Source organism: Martes martes (assembly GCF_963455335.1).
Source record: "Martes martes genome assembly, chromosome: 17".
Lineage (NCBI taxonomy): Eukaryota > Metazoa > Chordata > Mammalia > Carnivora > Mustelidae > Martes > Martes martes.
The window spans coordinates 47,818,066-47,833,339 of record NC_137905.1 but is presented as its reverse complement, the minus strand read 5'-3'; positions in this window follow the sequence as shown (position 1 = coordinate 47,833,339).

The following is a 15,274-nucleotide window of genomic DNA, read 5'->3' as shown; positions in this document are numbered from 1 at the left end:
GGTGAGGTCTTCAGGATTTCCTGTATGTAAGATCATATCATTTGCAAACAAAGACAAATTAACTTTTTCCTCTCTGATTCGGCGTCTTTTATTTCATCTTGACTGACTGTCCCAGCATTATGCTGAATAGGAATAGTGAGAGTAGGTACATTGTTTTATTTCTAATCTTAGAGGATAAACTTTCAACCTTTCATTGAGTATGGTAGCTGTGGGTTTGGTGTATACGGCCTCTATTAGGTTGAGTTATATTCCATCTATATGTGATTTGTTGAGAGCTTTTATCATGAAAGGATGTCGTATTTTTTCTAATGTTTTTTGATCCTTTTTTCAGATGACCATGTGACTTTTACATTTCATTCAATTAAAGTGGTGTATCACATTTATTGATTGGCATGTGTTGAACCATCCATGCATCCCAGGGATAAATCCCACTTAGTCATGGTGTATGATCTTTATGAAGTGCTATTGAATTTGGTTTGTTGATATTTTATTGATAATTTTTGCATCCATACTCATCAATAACATTTGTGTGTAGTTTTCTGTGATTGTATTGTCCCTACTTGGCTTTGGTATCAGGGTAGTGCTGGTCTTCCCTATAAAATGAGTTTGGAAGTGATCCTCTCTCTTCAGTTTTTGAAAGCTTGATAAGGATTAGTGTTACTTCTTCATTAAATGTTTGGTAGACTTCACTAGTAAAACCATCTGGTCCTGAGCTGTGTTGGATTTGGGGGGGGAAGGTTCCTTTTTTCCCCCCTTACTTGTTATTGGTTTGCTCAGATTTTCTATTTCTTTCTGATTCAGTCTTGGTAGCTTGTATGTTTCTAGAAATTTATCCTTTTCTTCTTGGGTTACCAATTTGTTTGCATATAATAGGTCATACTAGTTACTTATGATTCTATGAATTTCTGTGGTATCAGTTGTAACATCTACTCTTTCCTTTTTGACTTTGTATCAGTATTTTTTTCTAAATCTTAAGATTTGTCAATTTTATCTTTCAAAAAAAAGTCTCTTAGTTTCACTGAAATTTTCTATTGCTTTTCTGGTCTCTATTTCACTTATTTATGCCCTTTGTTTTCTCCTCCTTTTTTCAACTTTGCACTGTTTGTTCTTTTTCTAGTTCCTTCAGGTGTGAAGTTAGGTTGTATGAGATCTTTTTACTTTCTTAATCTACAGATTTGTTGGTATAAGCTTCCCTCTTTAAACTGCTTTTGTAGCATCCCATAGGTTTTAGTAGGTGTGTTTCTATTTTCACTTGTTTCAAGATATATTTTGATTTCCCTTTAGATTTCTTCTTTGACCCATTGGTTGTTCAAGAGTATGTAGTTTAATTTACACATATTTGTAGATCTTCCACCTTTCCACCTCTTACTGATTTCTAGTTTCATATTATTGTGGTCAAAAGAGATACTTGATATGATTTCACTTTTATTAAACTTACTAAGACTTATTTTGTGGTCTATCATATGAACTACTTTGGAGAATGTTCCGTGTGTGCCTGAGAAGAATGTGTATTCTGCTACAATTGGATGGGATGTTCTACTTATATCTGCTAAGTCCATATGGTCTAAAATATGTTTCAAATCCAACATTTTCTTGTTGATATTCTGTCATGATTATCTATCCATTGTTGAAAGTGGAGTATTGACATCCCCTACAATTATTGCATTGTTACCTATTTCTCTCTCCAGATCTGTATTTGCCTAATATAGTTAGGTGCTCCAACATTTGGTGTGTATATATTTATGACTGTGACATCTTTTTTTTTTTTTAAGATTTTATTGCATGGAACACTGGGTGTGGTGCATAAACAATGAATTCTGTTACACTGAAAAGAAATTAAATTTAAAAAAGATTTTATTTATTTGACAGACAGAGATCACAAGTAGGCAGAGAAGCAGGCAGTGGGGAAGGGGGAAGAAGGCCCCCCACTGAGCAGAGAGCCCGATGCGGGGCTCCATCCCAGGACCCTGGGATCATGACCTGAGCTGAAGGCAGAGGCTTTAACCCACTGAGCCACCCAGGGGCCCCTATGATTGTGATATCTTCTTGAAGAATTGACCCCTTTTTCATTATGTAATGACCTTATTTATTTCTTGTTCCTGTTTTGGCTTAAAGTCTATTTTGTCTGATATAAGTATAGCTACCCCTGCTCTTTTGGTTTCCACTTGCATGGAATATCTTTCCCCAGCCATTCATTTTAATCCTATGTATGTCCTTAAAGCTGAAGTGAGTCTCCTACACAGCATGTTTTTAAAAAAATCCATCTGGACTCTCTCAGCCTTCTGAGTGGATAATGAAATCCATTTGCATTTAGAGTAATTACTGATAGGATAAGGACTTACTAATGCCATTTTATTTCTCTGGCGATTTTGTAGTGGGCTATTCCTTTCTTCCTCTCTTGCTATATTCTTTCAAGAATTGGTGGTTTTCTGCAGTGGTATGTTCAGATTCCTTTCTCTTTATCTTTTACAAATCAACTATAGACTTTTCTTTGTTGTTACTATTAGGCTTACATAAAACATCTTCGAACAGTCTATCTTCTGCTCATAACAACTTAACTTTGATCACACCCAAATACTCATCCCTTCCTGCCCCTGCTTTTATGTTTTAATGTCACAATTTACCTCTTATATTTTGTATTCATTAACAAATTATACAGTTATTTTTATGCTCTTGTTCTTTAACCTTTATACCACAGTTAAGGGGTTAATACACCACCGTGCAAAGATGTTACAATGTTCTGAATTTGACTATACATTTACCTTTGCCAATGTGTTTGAATATTTTCATATGTTACTAGGTAGCATCACTTTGAGCTTGAAGAACTCTTTTTAGCATTTTGTAAGGCAGGTCTAGTGGTAATGAATTCCTTCAGTCTTTGTCTTGGAAAGTCTTTATTTCTCTTTCATCTCTGAAGGATATTCTTGTCAGATAAAGTATTCTTGGTTGGCAGGTTTTTTGTTTTCTTTCAGCCTATTACAGAAGTAAAAGGCCTCTTTTTCACATCATAGCAAGGATGCACCATCAACGTGATTAATGACTATTAATGTTGACCTTGATTATCCATTCAAGGTAGGATTTTTCAGGTTTCTCTATTATAAAGTTTCTCTTCTTTTGCCCTTCCCATAATGTCCTCTTTGGAAGAAAAGTCACCGTGTACCCCAAACTAAGAAGATATGGAGTTATGCTCACCTCCTTGCAGGTAGAGTAGCTACATAACTTTTTTGTGAATATTTCATTTTTAAAAAATTGTTTATTTAAATTCAACTTAGGTAACATATAGTGTATTAGTTTCAAGGGTAGAATTTAGTGATTCATCAGTTGCATATAACACCCACTGCTCATTACATCAAGTGCCCTCCTTGATGTCCATCACCCACTTACCCCATCCCCGCATCCATCTCCCCTCCAGCAACCCTCAGTTTGTTTCCTATAGTTAAGAGTCTCTTATAGTTTTCCTCTCTGTTTTTAATCTTATTTTTTTCCTTTCCTTCCCTTATGTTCACCTGTTTTGTTTCTTAAATTCCTTATGATCAAAATCATATGGTATTTTTCTTTCTCTGACTCATTTTGCCCAGCATGATACCCTCTAATTCCATCCACATAATGGCAAATGGCAAGATTTCGTTCTTTTTGATGGCTGAGTAATATTCCATTGTGTATGTAAATCATATCTTCTTTATCCATTCATCCATCATCAGATGTCGATGGACATCTGAACCCTTTCCATATTTAGAGTGGGTCTGCTGGTGATGAATTCTCTTAGTTTTCCTTCATCTGAAAATGTCTATTTTGTCTTCACTTTTGAGTTTTTTTCTGGGATTGACAATTCATTTCTTTCAGTGCATTTAAGATGTTGTCCCACTGTCTTCTCAAATACATGGTTTCTAATCTGAAATATGCAGTGATGTGAAACATTGTTCTCCTACCTGCAAAGTATTTTTTCTACATGCTTTTAAGCATTTAAAAAATTCACCTTTGGCCTTTTATGCTTTAACTATGAAAGTCTGGTAATTTTGATTTTAACATGTTTGGGTTTTACTGAGCTTTCTGACTCTGAAAAATGTCTTTTAACAAATTGGAGTTTTCAACTATTATTTCTCCAAAATTTCTCTTATTCCTCTTTCTTCTCTCCTTCTGGAATTCCAATGATATGACACAAATATTAGGCCTTTTGATATTGGCCCAAAAGTCACTGAGGCTCGGTGGAGTTTTTTCTAATTTTTCTTTCCCTGCTTCAGACTGGATACTTTGTACTGATCACTTTTAAAGTTTGCTGAGCTAAGTTTGTCATATCTACTCTGCTTTTATGCCCTTTGGTTGAATTCTTAAAATTTTATTTTAAAGTTCTAAAATTTCAATTGGGTTGTTTTTATAGTTTCTATTTCTCTCCGAAGAACTTTTATATTTCCATTCATTTCAAGAGTATTTACTTATACTTCACAGAGAATGGTTATAATACTTGCTTTATTATTTTAACAAAATAACCTTTGCATTATTAAACATCTGAAATATTTAGGGGTTGACATCTCTTGGTTGTCTGTTCCCTTGAAGTTGGTCAGATATTTTCTGGGTTCTGTGTATCAAGTAATTCTGGATTGTATCCTAGACACTTTTAATATAACATTATAAGACTGTGGTTCCTATTAAAATCTCTGCAGTATATTGATTTTTTGTTTTAGCAGGCAATCAACTGGGTTAGGTTCACAAATTATGCCTCACTTTCTGAATGTGTTGGTTCTAAAACCTTGGATATATTGTTTGGGTCTGTCATTCATTGAGCCATCCAGAAATTAATGAGTTCTCTTAAAAAAAAAAAAGTTATTTATTTGAGAGAGAGAGCATGAGCAGGGAGAGGGGCCAAGCAAATGGGAGAGGGATAAGTAGACGCCCTGCTGAATGTGGAGCCTGAAGCTGGGCTCCATCCCAGGACCCTGAGATTATGACCTGAGCCAAAATCAGACACTTAACTAAGCCACCCAGGCACCCCAGAAATTAGTTGAGTTCTGAGCAATGTCTTTTCTACACTTCTCTGCGTATGCTGTGAATGTGCAGCATAGGTGTGAGTCTGAAAATTGTATCAGTTCATCCATAGAACCAGAGTATTTCCTTCTTTTTTTAAAATTTATTTTATTTTATTTTATTTTAGTATCTCCTTCTTTAGCAATGTCCTCTTCTGAATCGCCTCTCACACTATGGATCCTAAGGTCCTTCTTTCAAGTTTCTTTGACCCAAAAGATGAGATTTTCTAAGAGTTTCAACCTCCCACCCTATCACATATTTCTGTACTACTGGGCCACTCTTGGGTTACAGTGGCAAAATAAAGTTAGATATATAATGACCATTCCTCCCTACACTCTACAAAACAAAAGCTCTTTTCTCAGTTCCTGCATCTAGAGAAATGTGTTTTAACTAAGGATTTCATATGCACTGACATCAGCGCAATTCCATCACTGGTACCGGCCTTGGGCAGGCACCAGGAATGAGGGTGGAGAGGGACAGGAGAAAAGGGGAATTCCCCCCAATATTCTCAGGGTCACAGGAGCCGTCTTTTTTAGTGCTCTAGTCAGAAGGTAAGTTTCTCTCAGGATTTTTGCCTCTCTGTTCCCAGGTTGTTTACCAGTTTCATCAACTGTCAGTTCAAAACCAGGAGATAAAAGGGGTAAAATAAATAAGTAAATAAAAGGAAATTCACCATGCCGTACAAATTGATCTTCAAGTTTTTATTTCTCTCCTTAATCTGCCTGCTATTATTTGCTTTTCAAAGTCCTCAGGTAGTTGCTCTTTGTATTTTAAACAGAGGTTTTGGTTGTAATCCAAGGGGGAGATTGGCTGTAGTGTGCTTAGTCCATCTCAGCTGTGCCTGTAATGTTTCATTTACTTTAATTCTTTATATTGAACTTATTACATGTTACATTTATATACACTTTTTTACAAAATATTTTATTCATTTATTTGACAGAGAGAGACACAGCAAGAGAGGGAACACAAGCAGGGGGAGTGGGAGAGGGAGAAGCAGGCTTCCCACTGAGCAGGGAGCCTGATGTGGGGCTGGATCCCAGGACCCTGGGATCATGACCTGAGCCAAAGGCAGACACTTAATGACTGAGCCACCCAGGTGCCCCTATATATACTTTAAATCACACAACAAAACATTACAGTTTTGTTTGAACAGTCATGTGTTTTAAAGACACTGAAAAAGAAAAAGGTAGCTCACATATTTACTATTTTGTGCACACTTTTCTTCCTAACAATCTGTTTCTTTTATGTTCAGTTAGCCAGCATATAGGACATCATTAGTTTCTGACATAGTGCTCAATGATTCATTAGTTGCATATAACACCCAGTGCTCATCACGACAATCTATGTTTTCATTTGATATCTTCCCTCCAGCATACAGAAATTCCTTTAGCAGTCCCTATAGTTAAGGTCTTCTGATGATAAATTCTCTTAACTTTTTTTTCTAAATCTAGAAGTATCTTCATTTTGCTTTCATTGTTGAAGGATATTTTTACTGGATGAATAATTTGGGGGTATTCTTTCTTATTTCTTTTGGCCCTTTAATTGTGTTACCATTGTCTTCAGTCTTTCAATTTTTTAATGACAAGTCAGCAATCATTTGTATCATTTCCCCCTTATTTACATAAATGTGTCCTATTTATATAGCTTCTTTCACAATTCTCTTTATATTTGCTTTAAGGCAGTTTTATTATGTTGTGTCTCCCTGTAGTTTGCTCTGTTATTTATCCTTCTTAGAGTTCACTGAACTTCTTGAATCTATAAATTTGTATTTTTCACTAAATTTTTATTCTAAGGATGTACTGTATCCTGGAGGAAAGCATATCTTCCAACCTGGCATTTTAGCTGTGTCCTCAAAAGGCCTTCTGGTGCTTTATCAAGTTGGCAGCTTTTTGTTGTTACAATATATAATACAATGGAACCATGGTCCTGGGCTAACTCCTGCCATCTCCTTTGCAGCAAAGTAGATTCCTGGTTGGATGGAATGTTATTGGGATCCATGACAATGGTCAAAAGCTCTGTAAGCCTTGTATGCTAGTACTAGCTGAAGCCCTGTGGGCAGGAAAGGTAAATCCATAATCAAAATGTGTGTTAATTCCTGTCCAGGGTGGAAGTAGTTCTGCCTTGCCATCAAATGGTTGGTTGGTCTCCTTGAGGGACTGTGCCATAACTGGGACTCTGAATTTGTCTCTTTTGCTAACAAGCTGAATATTTTGTGGCACCAATAGCTACACCATCTTTGGTAAATGACAGCCCATGCTGTTTGGCCCATAGGTAACTTCTATCCCTGCCACCATTGTGCCACAATTAGGAAAATAATGACAAAGACTGGATGATATTAACTGAGCACATCATTTTGTCTACCTGATGTACTGTTTCATTCACTGTACATGTTCTCTGTGGGTATTAATGTAAAATACAAAGTTGCTTAGATACACTTCATGCCTACTACCATGTCTCTCCACATTCCTCTGCCCCAGACCTCCTTTCCCCTGATCTTCCAGTCTTGTTCTTCTCAGATATCTTATATATCAATCCATATATCTTGTGTATCAATCCATACACCACTGCACATGAAGCCATATCAATTCTAACTTTAGGTCACTTTTCCTTTCACACAAAGTAGAGTACCAGATACGCTGATAAAATTCTTACTCCACTGGGAGAATTTTCAGGGCCACTCCTGAATGGGGCTATAGTGTACTGTCCATCCATTTCTGGCTTGTATACTGAATGGATGCATATGTGACTCAAACTCAGGACATTTCCTCCTCTATCAGCTGGTCATAAATGATCCCCCATGAGACCATATGTACATATATGAGCTACGGGAGAGGTACTGATGCAACCCTGGTGAATGAAATGGAGCCTGGGTTACATATTCATGTGAACTTCTTATGCACTCTGGTCCTGATAATGCTTGATTCCAGATGTACCACTTTCATCTCCAATGGGTGGTTACGACTTATTGGGTCTGAGAGAAGCAAATCACAATGGACAGTTACAGGCGTTACAGGAACTACAGCCTACAGGAAATGCATACTGAAGTATTTAGTATTTTATTAAAAATGGAAGAAAATATAACTTTAAAAATCAATGTAAAAATGAGAACACCAAAATAAAATTATTATCACTGACAATGACTACTTTGCCATTCAAAGTTACCATACTTTAATTGTGATAAGGCGTTACACAGGAACTAAAACTCTAATTTTGCATTTCATTGGATTACTGGTAACAATGTATTAATTACCTATAATTTGAAGTATGGCAAGTAGTTCTCTGTTAACAAATTGAATGGTCTTAAACAGGTCGTCTTCTCTGAATCAGTTTTCTCTTCAAAAAATAGAAGTAACAATGATGCTTGACACAGAATTCAGGGCATGACTCCCTGGTCTTACTCCTAGTTATATGCTCTAATCTAAACTGCCTCTCTATGTGTAAATTATGTCTTTAGTCCAGGGCTTTTCAAACTTACCTATAAAAATTCCTTCACAGCCAGGAGAATGGAAGCTTACCTCTGGGACAGAAGAGAGACACAAAAACTGCAACCCTTTGCATACAGAGCATGAGACTATGAATCCTACATTTGTGAAAGATAGGCTGATTTGTATTCTTTACCTTGAAAATATCTATCTGAACATAAAATATCCAAATGATCGGACAGGTAAGTTACAAATCCTCTTTTACTCAAATTTTGAAGTTATTGCTCCAAAAAGGTGTAACATTCCTCTCTTTATTTCATTGTTGAGAAGAGTAAGAAGGTTTACGGTCACTCACAAATACACAGAGTCTTAATAACTCAGGGTTTTATACTCATATAATCAAAATCACACATATGCAGCTCAGTCATGCAGCTTCTCACACAAGTCTGTTCACACAGGGATTCACATTCACAGTATCTACAGAAAGCACACATAAGAAAAGCATATCTTGGGGCACCTGGGTGGCTCAGTGGGTTAAACCTTTGCCTTCAACTCAGGTCATGATCTCAGGGTCCTGGGATCGAGCCCCACATCCGGCTCTCTGCTCAGCAGGGAGCCTGCTTCCCCATCTCTCTCTCTCTGCCTGCTTCTCCGCCTACTTGCGATCTCTTTGTCAAATAAATTAATAAAATCTTTAAAAAAGAAAAGCATATCTTTCAAAAATATCACATAAATTTTAAGTCATACAGATAAAAACATATAATCTCATAAGCCTCAAAAAATGCATCCTATTATATAATCCTATACACAGTTGTAGAAGCACCCAAACTTTTTATTGCCTATTCCCAAAGAGTCTGGGAAAGAAAAAAATTTAGAGGAGACTGAAACACATGTTCAAACTTCATTTTCAAGGTAGTCAGACAACTGTGGAAGGAAATGTTGCACTCCATACTGGGGCCATGGAGAGGCCCTCATGAGAGAAGCTCAGAGTTCACAGGCAGTTGCACCTAAAGTCGGAGGGTCTGGTGTTGTATTCCCAAGTCCCAGTGGGGAGCCGGAAGAGGTATTAGGATGGACAGAAATCTGGTTTGGTTTGGCTAAGATGCCAGGCTGCATTATGACTTTCATGAGCCCTCTCTTCCATACAAAAAAAGAGAATAAAAATTATACTTTATGGTTGTTTAGGTATAGTAATAATAAATTAATGTTATGTTTCTTTGACAAACATTTGCTTTGACCTAAAAGTTTAGTTTTAATTTTGACTTTAAAGACTTAAATAAATAAATAAGTACAAGACTTTTTGTGTGCCTCCAAAAAGTGGGCATTTTGCCACTGTGTCTCATGAACGAGCCAGCCCTCCTAGGATGAGTCTTGGACAAAAGTCACCCAGACTCATCCTTAATGGAAAGAACTTACTTGGCATGAAGAATTTCGGGGTGGGGATGTAGGTGTTAGGAGAAACAGGGCTTAATAAATTTTCTGTAACCTCAAAATCAGAAATACAAGCCACTATCACACCCACAGAACAAACTCTGAAACAAATTACAACCAGAAACACACACACACACACACACACACACACACACACACACACACACACAGATAACAGACACACGAGGGGTTCCTCAGTGTCACAGATAATGAAAACCCAAACACACCTGCCCCTGCCGAGTCATTGTTTCTTTAAAACAAATGCATAGGGGCGCCTGGGTGGCTTAGTGGGTTAAGCGCCTGCCTTTAGCTCGGGTCTTGCGGGATTCAGCCCCGCTTGGGGCTCCCTGCTCAGCCGGAGTCGGCTTCTCTCTCGCCCTCTGCCTCTCCTCTCGCTCATGCTCGCGCTCTCACTCTCAAATAAATAAAATCTTTTTTAAAAATAAAGCAAATGCACACCTAACACGGGCTGTGCTCCCGGCTCTACTCCAGGCGCTGGTGCTGCCCCGGGTGCGAAAGACAGAAAGTTCTGGTCCCCTCACAGAGCTCTCTCCCACCGAACCACCGTACTCAGGAGCCCGCTACCTCCGCTTCCCGTCGGCAGGGTCGAAGCTCTGGAGTCCTCTGCCCTTGCTCCGTTTTCTACAACCTGGACTGGACTCACATTCACTCGCCGCCCTCACCGGTGCAGCAACACCTGGGACTACGGTCCTCCACAGGTCCGCTCCTCCTCCGCCGCGCGCCGCCACACGCGCCAGCGCCTGCGCACTCCGAGCACAGGCGACCGCTGCTGGGGCTCCCAGCCGGAAGGACTGCATTTCCCAGAAGCCACCGGGATCTCATTCCCCCTCCACCCCTGGGTCCTTTTCCGGTGTCCGAGCAGCTGTGGTCCCTACGTGGTGAGTAGGACCTATCCATAGTTTAAAAATCAGCGGAGGCATCCACAGTTTCTGACCAGAGCCGGACGGGGATCTTTGGAGGGGGTGAGAGGCTCTCCAGGCGAAGACAATCTGGAAACTGACAGGGCGTGTGGAGCCCGGAGTCTCAGGCTTGTGTCTGCGTGAGCAGCAGAGATTTGTGTGCCAATGAGAAACGTGTGTGAGTCTGTATGTGTGTGTGACACTGTGACAGCGTGTCTCCAACGCGGCTTCGGCGCTTGTGTGTCCGATACTTGATTGTGCTTATTTAACTTCGTGGCTATGGGTGAGAGGCTGTGTGGCCGTATGGGTTGTCATTGGAACTCCTGGCTCTAGGCTCCGCGGATCCTCCGCCCCGTCCGCTCACAGCCCCTTGGGGCCTGTCGCGGATAAAAGAGGGAAGTCAGATTCTGAGCCTTACAATGGAAGAATGGAGAATCATAGCAAGATGACACAGACTTGATCTTGAAATATGTTGAAGCTGCAGTCAGCCCCCAGGCAGGCTTCTGGGAAGACCTGATGAGGTCCCAGGAGTAGGATTCCCTCCTGGAAGGTCCCCCCTTGGAAGCTCCTAAAGGTCAGCTACTTGTTTCATAACCACAGAATTTCCAGGACTCTGGCCCCAAGAACTTACTGTGAATTAGGGACCGATTTCTCCCTGGACATCAGTGACCCTGGCCTCTTAAATACTGGGAAGGACAACACTATTCCAGTATCCTCTCTACCCCTATTCTGGTTGAGAGGGTGTGGTCATGGAGGATGTTTTCTAAATTACTGTGCTATCCAAGAAAATCCTGATGTTTCATGATTGCCTTCTCTTTTCCCAGTGCTGCCTGTCTCTTTAAAAAAAAAAAAATGGATACAGAGAGAAAAAAGAATTTTTGTTACACATCTTAAAGTTAAAGTTCAGGTGAGTTTGTGTTTCCTCGTTATTCATTAAATACACTTGGATTTTGAAGATATGGGACCCTTTCTTTTCCTTCTGCTGAAATGTCCTGCCTAATAGTGGCATATTTGTGAATTGTGTGTGAGGCCATGCAGATGGATCACCCTTCTCAGGGCCCCAAGCTCTTTTCTCCATAATTTATTTAACCTGTTGCCTACTGTTAGCTATTATGTTTCTAATTTTTGACTACCAACTAAATTATTCTATAACGAACACCATTATGTTTAGATCTTTATGTCCTTTTACAGTCATTCCCGAAGGATAAATTTCTAGTTTCAAAATTTAAAACAGATACCAGATATTTACAATATATCAATATGCTTGACCTTACTGGCATACAGTGACAAAAAGACATAGTTGCTCTCCTCAAATGACTTGTTATCCCCTAAGGAAATGAAATCAGAATAGGAATAAGTAAGATAGAAAATGTGAGATGTCACTAGAGAAATCCGGTTGACCTGCTTTGGGAGTTCATAGGAAGAGACATCACTCTGTGTCTAGCAGCCCTGCCAGAATATGATGACATTATGAAAGCTTCCTTGTGTGACCATACCACACTTTGTTTATTCATTCTCATGATGATGGGTTATTTCCTGTGTTTGACTATTATGAATAAACCTTCTATGAACACTCTTGTACAAGTTTTTTTTGTGGGCATGTATGTTCATGTTTTCCCTGGATATATACTTAGGGGTGGAAGTGGTTGACTTAATTTGCACTCCACCCCAAGATATAGTTACTTCTCAACCTGGCCATCCCTTGCTATTGTTAATCATTTTAATTTTAGTCATTCTGATGTGTATGTAATAGTATTTCATTGTGATTTTAATTTACATTTTTCTGATAAGTAATGATATAAGCATCTTTTCATATGATACTGCCCATTTGCTATACCCTTATGAAGTGTCTATTCAAATCTTTTATCCATTTTTTAGTCTGTTTTTTGTCATTTTCATACTGATTTGTAGGAATTTTATGTATATTTTGAATACAAGTTCTTTGTGAGTGTTTATAAATATATTTGTATGCCTCTGTGTGTGTGTGTGTGTGTGTGTGTGTGTGTGTGTGTGTGTAAAGGGAGAAAGGGAGAAAGAGTATCTTTCATTAGCCTATTGCTTATTACTTTCTTAATGATATAACGAAGAGAAGTTCTTAATTTTAATGGAGCTATTTACCAATCTTTTTCTGTTGTAGTATTGCATATTCTGTTTAAAACATCTTTTCCTGGGGAAGAAGGGATAGCTCTTCCTTATGGTGGAATTCTAGTTATTAAAGGTGGAAGGACAAAGGAACACAGAAAGTGACCATTTAGGCAAACACCACAGTAATAGTTCTTTCAGATGCAATTGGCTGATAGATGCTAAAATTAGTGGGTGAAAATCTGATGAGAAAAAGGATTTGCATAGTGTTAAAATATTTCCCACTACCCAAGATGCTTATTAACTACAAAAGGAAAGGTAGTAAGTTTACAGTAGAGAAACCCCACAGAAAGAAGTTGAATCAACCCATCAAGGTTAACATCACCAGTAGTAAGACATTGCTGTCATGAGCCCTGGCTTTTGGTGCAAAGGCAAGGACAGTGGTACTGCCAAAAATGTGCAACCAAATTCCAATTACAAAAATATTAGAAAATCCAAGTGGGAGGCTAGTTGACAAAATAAATGATGGTACTCCTCCAAAATAAAAAGGCATGAAGACAGGTGTGGAGGACAGACTTTATAGTGACCGTCTGATTGCTGCCTGCTGGTGTCTGTGCCATTGTATAACCCCTACCCCTGGAGTGTAAGGAGAACCTGTTACTTGCTTTTAAGCAATAGAAAATGGCAAAGATGAGGGGGATGTCACTTCTGTGATAAGGCTATTTTATAGGGTAAAAGAAATGGTATGTCACTGTTGTGGTTCTGTTATGTCATGTAACACCCCATTATAGCAGACTAGAGCTAGAGACTCTCTTTGTGGGCTTGATGAAGTAAGTGGCAGTGCTGGAGAAGTCCATGTTGCCAGAAACTGCAGGTGGCCTCCAGGACCTGAGGGTGTCCACCAGTGGACAGCCACCAAAAAGGGGCCCTTGGTACCATTGCTGCAAAGAAATGAATTCTGCCAACAATCTGAATGAACTCTGAAATGGATTGTTCCCCAGCTGAACCTCTGAATGAAAACACAGCCCAGCCTACACCCTGTTTACAGTTTATGAGATCAGCCTAAGGAGAGCAGCCAGCTAAACTGTGTGCAGACTCTGGGGCCACAGAAATTGTGAGATGATAAATATGTGTTGTTTTAAGCTAAATTCGTGGTAGTTCGTTAGGGCAGCCGTTGAAAATATTACCATAAGAAGACTGTGGAGTTTGGAAGAGACTAAGGAGAAATAACAGCTAAATGAAATGTGGGGTCATGGATAGAATCCCGGAAAAGAAAAGGACATGAGTGTGAAAAACTGGTGATATTTGAATAAGATATGCCATCCGTAGTATTGTACCAATGTTAATTTCCTGGTTTTGATCTTTGTCCTATGTAAGAGCTAACATTACGGTGAGGGGTAAAAAGAACTCTCTGCACTCTTCTTGCAACTTTTCTCTAAGTCTAAAATAAGTGAAAATAAAAATTAAACCCAAAAAAGGAAAATTGTGCACATCCATGATCATGAAGATATTTTTCTGTTTCTTCTTCCAAGTTTATTGTTTCAGTTTTCAAATTTAGGTATGTGATCCATCTTGGATTTGTATCTGTGTACGTAGAGTCAAAATCAGTTTTTGCACACAAAAACCCAATTGCTCAGATACCTTTTGTTGAAAAAGACTGACTATACTTTCTGCTATAAATGGCAGTCAGAATTTTTGTGTGTGTGAAAACTGTGACTATATATGTGCAAGACTCTTTCTGTGCTCTCTATTCTATTGGTCTATTTGTCAGTCGTGTGTCAGTATCACTGTTTTAACTACAGTAGCTTTATATCATGTCTTGATATCTAATGTGATTTTGACAACTTTGTTCTTCAGAATTGCCCTGACTCTTCTACGTTCTTTGCATTTCCATATAATTATAGAACAAGTTAATTCTAATTTTCTAAAAAAAAAAAAAAAAAACCAAAACCCAAAATGCCCCGCTGATAGTGTTGGAGATGCATCAAATCAATAGATCAATTTAGAGAGAATTGATAGTTAAAACAGTCTTCCAATTCATGAACATAGACTGTTTCCATTTATTTAATTCTTCTTTAGTCAGTTAATGTTTTGATGTTTTTAGTCTAAAAGTCTTGTGCCTCTTTTGTTAGATTTATTCCAAAGTGGTATACTTTTTTAGATTTTTAAAAAACTGTTAGGATTTTAAAATTTCATTTTCCAGTAACTTTGCTTTGATACAAATATTTGTTTTATACTTTGACCTTTTATTCAACAATCTTGCTAATAAATTCATTTATTCTAATAGTTTGTAGAACTGAAATTTTTTTCAATGTACAAAATCATGTAATCTGCAAATAAAGTTGGTTTTACTTCCTTTTTTACAACCTTCATACCTTTCATTTCATTTTTTTCTTT